Source organism: Gossypium arboreum, unplaced genomic scaffold, assembly GCF_025698485.1.
Source record: "Gossypium arboreum isolate Shixiya-1 unplaced genomic scaffold, ASM2569848v2 Contig00707, whole genome shotgun sequence".
NCBI lineage: Eukaryota > Viridiplantae > Streptophyta > Magnoliopsida > Malvales > Malvaceae > Gossypium > Gossypium arboreum.
Window position 1 is genome coordinate 1,115 of NW_026440821.1, and position 8,421 is coordinate 9,535.

Consider the following 8,421-nt stretch of genomic DNA (forward strand, 5'->3'; position numbering starts at 1 on the left):
CTTCTCCTTGATTTGTTCTCAAGATCCGAATACATTACGCCCGACTTGTGTCCCCAATCGCCGCCAACACGACTTCAACCCAAGCGCTTTTTGATTTGAAATCGGGTTAACTTTAAGGGATGAGTTGTCAATTCGATACTTAAGAAAAATGTGAATATCGATTGGAAAGATTTTGAAGCGGATACGTATCTCACGATTCCCAACCGGAAAGAATCTTGGTTTAAAACTAAGATGAAATTTAGTGAAGTATGAAATTATTCGTGCTTTGTAGATTTTGAAAGGTGATTTGATGATGGAGAAAAATGAGAAAAAAAGGTACTTTGAAAGCAATTAGACTAATTTGGCAAAGACCAAAGAAATGAAAATAAAACAGCAGTAACTATTGAGGCATCAACTTTGGAAGAAAAAAATAATTCTATTTAATTCCAAATGGAAATCAAGTGTAAAATGTAATGTGTCTTTTCCAAGCTACCCTAAAGCCCTATTTATATATATGACATTTACTAAATTTGGCTTTAACCGCTAACACATAATTAAAATTAAATAAAAAATAAAATAGATTTTTCTAATTTTGGCTAAGAATTTGATGAGTCCTTAGCCACTTCCAAATTTTTATTCAGCCCCACTTTATTGATTGTGTTACAAATTGATCATTTTCGCTTATTTTTGGCTCGTAGCATCTCAATTGCATCCCGACAAGATTAAAACATAAAATCACTAATTCAGCAGGATCAATTCAAAATTAATCGAATTAAACACAAAAAGTCATGCAAATTTAACATGTTATCATAGGGTGAGTACTTTAATACTATTACCAAAACTCTTTCGCCTTCAACAGTTGAGATTTGATAACGTAAAACAAGTGTAAAGACAATCATGAATTCAATAAGTTCGTCTCCTTAATGCAACAAAGTAAGAAAAATCACTGTTTATGATTGTGTTGATAAAATTGGAATCCAAAGCAATGTGAAACAATTTGGGGTTAACTTTTATCGGGTATCAAGCAGCGAAAGATACTTCCAAAGTCATAAAACAAGGTGGTGGATGAGGTTAAGAGCATTGAGGAAGCGTACAATTCAGCAGAGATGTACTCAATTCTCTTACGAACGTTGGCGTTAGCCTCCGCTAAATCTTGTTTCACAAGCACTGCACCTATCAACTTGTACACAGTTGCATCCTCGTTTAATAAATCCAACTCCTAACAACATTTTTTTTCAGCAAAAGAACTAATAATCATAAAAAATCATTTGAAAGCTAATTAACTAATCAATCAATTAAATCAGCAAAATAAAGAAAACCCAAGGAAACCTTTAGGACTAGCTCGTTCTCTCCTAACTGAATATTGTACTTCTTCCTGACTTGATGGTTCTTGGCCATTCAACGAATACATAAATAAAGCTTTGGGGTTTCTCAATCGTAATATTTGAAAGCAAATAGCTGAGAATGAGTGTCGTTAGGCTTGCCTTTCTGGAGAACCCGTACAGTATTATTCAAAGGCCTATTTTTACTGTAATTATTTGGGCCTCGATTACATGGTTTAATCTCTAACAATGATGCCTGAATTCAATTATGATATATTGTTGTTGTTTTGAGTTATCGTATATTTTGTATCTAACTTGATCAGATGTATTTCGGCAAATAATATTTCTTTTGACCTAGTCTACATGGTAAATATCTTTAAACATCTTACTCCATAAAATATCAATTAAACTGTTAATAAGTTTATACTTTTGTGATTTAATTTTAATAATTTACAAAATGGTCAATGAACTATCTGAAAAATTTTCATTTAAATCATACTTTTTTTACTTTATTATTTTAACTTTTTGTAATGATTGGACGTCTAAATTATACTCTTTTTCATTTCGGTATTTTAACCTTTTGTCCCAAAGTAACTCAACTATCATTTTTATTTCATTTTACTAAAAAATTTGTCAATCTCAAATAAGAATCATCACATGTCATATTCTTACTGATAACTTTTTAGTTGGGGTAAACTAACACGAAAATGATTATATACTAAAGTGAAAAAAAAAACAATTAGATACCAAAATGTAAAAATGAGCACAATTCAAGAGATAGCTACAAAAATTGAGGCATTCATGCCACCATGACAAGCTTAGAACTAAAAAAAAAAAACACTCTATATAACAAGCGACTTTAATGGGTGAGGGAACTTGGCTAAGCTAGTGGGTTTCATAAACCACCTTCAACAAATTATGCTTCAAAATTAATTAATTGATGTTGCTGTTTCAAGGGATGGTACCTTATGAAGTAAACTATGTTTGTTCCTCTCATTTTAGAAATCAAATTTCTTTTTTATACGGGAGCTCGGTTTTTTTTTTTTTTTGCTATATTGTTGTTCGGCCTTTTCAATTTAAAAAAATCGAATTATTGATTAAATTTATATTTTATTCTATTTAATTTGACTCAATACAACAAATATAAATTTGTTTAGTGAAAAAACTTAAATGACTTAGAACATATATACGATTCAAAAATTGAGAATCAATAAAAATTGAAATAGTTTAAATCTAAAATTAGTTTCACTGAATTTACTAAAAAAAATTAATGAATTTGATGCGTTCAATTGGTTGGTCGATCTAATATTACTCTTGCCTTGTAATAAACAGCTTCTAGTTTCCATATATTGATGGAAACGAGGAAAGAATTATCCAAAATTTGAATTCAAGATTTAATCTCAATAAATACTTGAGCAACATAAATAATTGACTAGACTAATTGACATATAGGATGATATGTTACCTTACCTTTGTTAAATCTTGAACTTCACAAAGCAAACATGGAACAAATGGTGACTAGACTAATTGACATATACGAGTTAATGACGAAACATCAACTTACTAATTGACAATTGGAAAGGAAAGAGTCCATAATTGAAAAAGAGTTATTGCAGACATCATTAGCTTATGCTCCCTATCTTAAGGATGAACCCTCAATCTAAAGTACAAGTAGGCTTGCAATTAGAAAAAGTTATCAAAAGAGGAGAAATGGTTGGTGGATATTAAGAATCTGTCACTTATGGATAACTCCATATTATAGATTTTCATAGATATGTTGCCTTTAGAATGTCAATTTCTTGTAACTTTGTTATTGCAGAAGAACCCTTTTAAAGAAGATCACATATTCTTACTAAGTAAACATGTCTTGTCTGAGTGTTCTTAAATTTTCCTTTACAATGATCGAAAGTTCACCAAATTCCATCTCTAATTAAACAAACTCACTACACTGTTGTTTGGTTATTGTGAACAATTAAGAGATTTGCCTTGTCTTTCGATGCTTCAAGAATTGAAGAAGTTGGATCTTTGTTTGGCTAGAATTGAGAAAGTCACTGAAAACATGGATATGTTGATAAATCCAAGGTATCTTGATCATACTAAGCCCATTTTCATTTTGAAAGAGATACCCGCTGGACTTTTACCAAAACTCTTTCGTCTTCAACACTTGAGATTTGATGAGAGAAATGAAAAAAAAGGTCTAAAGGCAAAGAAGGTACTGCCATTGGAGAAGGATGAACACTTCAACGGACGTTTCGAAGACATTCATGAATTGAATAAGTTCGTCTCATGTAAGAAAAATCTCATCAAGTACCATTTACAGGTGGGCTCATCTAATATGTATTTTGGAAGAGATAAAAGAGTATCAATTGGAGAAGTCGACATTTATGGAGGTGAGTTAATTATGCTCCCAATTGATATTCAAGAGTTGCATATTTTACAGTGCCACTATTTGAGAATCATAGTCGATGATGATAATTCTTTCTTCAAAAATGCGATTGACTTGAGGGTTTGTAATATTTGAAAGTGTAGAAGACTAGAGTGTGTTGCTTCCTTGTCCTCTTTTGCCTCCTCTTCCACACCACTCATCCATTTCAGAGCCTCAAACGGTTGCAACTTGAAGCTCTGCCAAAGTTGAGTGTCCTTATTATCAAAGATGAAGGATTTGGTTCAGCAACAACATTAATATTGTCTCTGTCTGCCACCTTTTCCCATCTTAAGGAAATTTATGTACACAACTGCTCAAGTTTGAAGATGTTGTTTCCATATTGGTTGCTTCCCAACCTCCAAAACTTGGAAGAAATATCAGTGGATCATTGTGATGAACTGGTCGAAATTTTGGGAGCACCAACATCAGAAGTTGAAGGAAAAGGAGTGATGCATTAATCAAATTCCATCTTTCCAAATTGAGAGTATTAAATTTGTTGACATTACCAAATATGAAGAACATTTGTAGCAAACGTGGAGTGATGATTTGTGATTCTCTCCTGTTTATCTATGTTACTAAGTGTGATAAATTGCAGAGAGTTCCTCCATTTGTTTCTCTTGTTGGCAATTGGAAGCCATATTCTTTTACTCCACCTTCTCTTACTAGTAGATAAACTACAGAATGGTGGGAATTGTTGCAGTGGGATGAGCATCCCTACTTTTAAAATGTTCAACCTCATTGGCATGAATGGTAATAGGTAATGTCAATATTTTTATTTGTTTATTTGTACTCTATAATATCATTTCTCTATTTTAATGCAGATTCTTGTATTGTTTTTAAGGTGATGATGAGAAAACTGCCTCCATTGTAACTTCATTTGGATATATCTGAAACTTTTTGCACTTCCTATATCATGTCATTGTAAAATCATGTCACTTTAGTTAAAGCCATAATTTTCCCCCAATTATAAATATATATAACTCTAAAATTAATGATTTATTGCATTGCCCTTATATATATTAGTCATACAAAGACTAAAATATAATAAAATAAGAAATAATTAAAATAAATCAATTCATGATATTTTTAATCTATATTATAGAAAAAAATTTAAGATTTTTGTAACAATAAATCAAACAATTAATTTTGACATTGAGAAAAAATATTTATTTCAAAAATTGAATTTAGAAAAATGTGGTTAGTATAAAAATGTGTTGGGATTTATTTTCATAGAAGGGTCGACTTCTTCAGGAAAAATCTTCAAAGTATTATATGTCAAGTAGTTTATCAGTCCCTTGATAACTTATAATACCCTAAAGCGCCTAAATGTTAATGCCAAATCTGGAGAAACTATCATGACACTCTTTGAAAAACCTAAAATTAATTAGGCTTGTAGAATAACGCCATATTTAAAAAAAACAATTTTGGTTTATTTTAGTGAAAATATCATTCACAATTAATTCATTAATGATAATGACTAAATTTATATTTTCAAAGAGCATTTATTAACAGCGGACCCTTAGTTAAAGTCAGTTTGGAAACATAAATCGTATTTTGAAAATTCAACATTTTGTTGATAATGAATTTTAAATTTTAAATCAAAAACGGTTTAAAACAGTAAATAAAAGTTCAAAACCAAACAGACCTAAATGTTCAAAACAGTCCAATAAAATCAAAACAGAATAAACCATAATTTAAAATAACAAAATTATCAAAAGTGTTTAACCGAGCTCCCGTCACACCGACTCGTCCTAAGTCTGGGGGTTATCTGAAAGTAAATAGACAGAGGTGAGCTTTTGAGTTCAATGTGTAACTTATAATAACATAAGCATAGACTTAATTTCAGACATATTTTAAGAAATCATCAAACATGTTTTATAATAGAGCAAAAACACAATATATCGATGTAGAATCACAATCCTACCCCATTCACTATCCACCATTTCCGATTATCCTTACACACCATATAGAGTATCATATACCTATCTATCCCTACACACCGCTTAATGTCGGTATGATGCTTTTCAGATTATTCACAGCCAAGTTACAGATCAATATGCGATAATTCCAGAATAGAAATCTATGTGTGGTGAGCCACCAGATACGACAGATAGATTAAATTACCCACACTTCCTTCACAACATATATCCCTCCCAATGCATATGCAAAAATAACATATACCAAATATGTATATGACATACATGCTTATTATGACAGATACAGAACATGCTTAACAAATAACATATTATGCTTATTTTATTACAGAACATACTTATCATGTTATTGATCAAACATAACATGCAACATATTTTATTACAGAACATACTTATCATGTTATTGATCAAACATAACATGCAACATAATAATCTTACGTTCATAAGCTGTATATAACGAATACAAAACATCAGAAATCATAGTTTATAGTCCAATTTGTACCATAGAAACCCTACAGGAGGCCCAGATTTGACTAGACGACAAAGCGCCCTACTGAAAATTTTTAAAATTTGACGCACATGCCCATGTAACCCACACAACGGCACACGGTCTCACACACAGCTATGTGGCCCACGTAGCCAATTGATCTAGACCATGTGTCTTACACGGTCCAACACAAGGTTGTGTGGCGTCAGCAGTCCCCAATTTCAACTTTCGCCATTCACTGTTTTCTCAAGTTTTCGTTACATACTTGGGTATTTGGGTATTTTCGATGCGAATTCAACTAAGATATTCTCATAACCTAAAATAACCATTTATACTGAATAATTTCTGTAACGATTTACTAATTCCAAAGTAACACACTCGGTCACAATTGCTAACAAACTGAAAATTAGTTCCTTGGGTGTGAACACTTACCCAAACGATCACAACAGACAGTGGCGAATCTAGAGGGGGCTAGCATGGGCCCCGCCCCCTAAAATATAAAATTGTTATTTAAGTCCTTAAATTTTTTAAAATTTTAAATTAGTAAAGATAAAAATTTAATTTAATCTTTTAAAAATTACAAATGTATAAACTATAAAAATTAAAATTTAATTCTACCCTAAAAGATTGTTCTGGCTTCGTCTGTGACAACATACCTCCAAAATCACTAAGTCGCTGGTAACTCGTCGTTCACCTCAGAAACTCCTCCTACCATAATACGAAACAATTAAACCAAAGCACTTATTTCCGAAACCACAATAGCATTCCACTTAAAACATGAAACCTTACCGAACCACCACGTGTACTAAGAATGGCACCACGAACGAGAGTAATCACAAAGAAACGAAAGGAACTCAGCAGATTACGAAAGTTCAAGGAAAAGCACAAAGCAAAAATCGGCACAGCTTACTTACTGTAACCAAGGGGGAGGGGAATTGAAGAAAGCAATCTGAAAAATTCTCTTGATTGCAAAACGTGAGAAAAAAACAAAAAGTGAGTTTAGGAAAGAGTGGGTAATTGATGGTAGGGTGAGAGATTAATTTGGGGAGGAATTTTCTAAAAATAAAATAAAAGAAATTGAAGAAAGAAATCCCAACTGAACAGATTTTCTACTACCTATCAACTTATCAGAATTCTAATTTAATCCAAACACAACCCCTTTGAGCGACACACAAAAAATTTAGCAAAATTATTGTCACTTTACGCACAAGTAGGGATTTGAAACACATAACCAAAAAATAAGCTAATTGAATGAGAATAATATTTAAGTCATAATGACCAAGATAGTATAGGGACAAAAATAACAAAATTTTCCAAGATTAAAGTTTAAACCTATATCCTCAAATAATCAATCAAAACTTTTAACCACTACAGCAAATACTTAATTATGACAAAATTTAACAAATTAAAATTTTAAATTTTTGAGGCGTTACATAATTGAAGGTATTATCTCCTGTGGGGATTTTGTTTCCTGTGAGTCTTGTAGGTACCTCCAATCAAAGCACCCGATCCTGTGCCCTCTAGGAACTCGCTCATGGCTCGTGGCTCTAAACATAGAATGAGAGACAAGACCCCAATAAGGGACAATACATTTGATTGTTAGGATCGGTCAACTATCCGGTAGATGACATTTTGTGAACCCTTTAACAATTTTCAATGCAACTCTTTCTAATTATAAAATATTTATATTTATTATGCAATTTATATATACAAAATTAAATATAAAATCTTATAAAAATAACATGTTTGATTTAATAGTGCAAAAAGTGTTGGATTATTTATTATAAAACAAATTAAAGAATAAGATCTATTGATTTAATATTATTTTATTATTTATTATTCTAATTTCTAACTTTTATTTTTATTATTTTTGAAATTAAATATTATTAATTTTAATCTTTTCATGAGTAATATATAATTGGAAAAGAAAGTTATGGGTGTTTAACTACACCACACGTGATATGATTTTGCTTACGGACACGATAGGGGCATTGAACGAGAGAGAATTTGCATTCCTTTATCTATCCATGTCGACTAATTTAATATTTTCTATTAAAGTATATATATTTTATGAAATTATAATTGTTGGGTATGGGTCTCACTATGTGGGAAACCCATATTTTCGCCACAATATTTTGCCTTTTTAGTTTTGTCAAAAGCCATTTTTTGGGGATTTTACGGGTGTGTGGGCGGAAATTTTGAGAGAGTGAGATTGAAGCTCATCCGAGAAGAGAGAAGAGAAATCAGTTTTTCAAGCTTGGTGCAGCAGTGATC

General features: G+C 31.4%; 1 long non-coding RNA gene across 1 annotated transcript; it reads right to left on the bottom strand.

Moving 5' to 3' along the window:
• Window positions 1-5,453: 5,453 nt before the first annotated feature.
• On the bottom strand, window positions 5,454-6,987 carry LOC128289220 (uncharacterized). The gene is made up of 3 exons (XR_008278899.1): window positions 6,937-6,987; window positions 6,804-6,855; window positions 5,454-5,494 (listed from the first exon to the last, which is right to left on the bottom strand). It is a non-coding gene; the product is annotated as an uncharacterized LOC128289220 (long non-coding RNA).
• Between the last annotated feature and the right edge of the window lie 1,434 nt (window positions 6,988-8,421).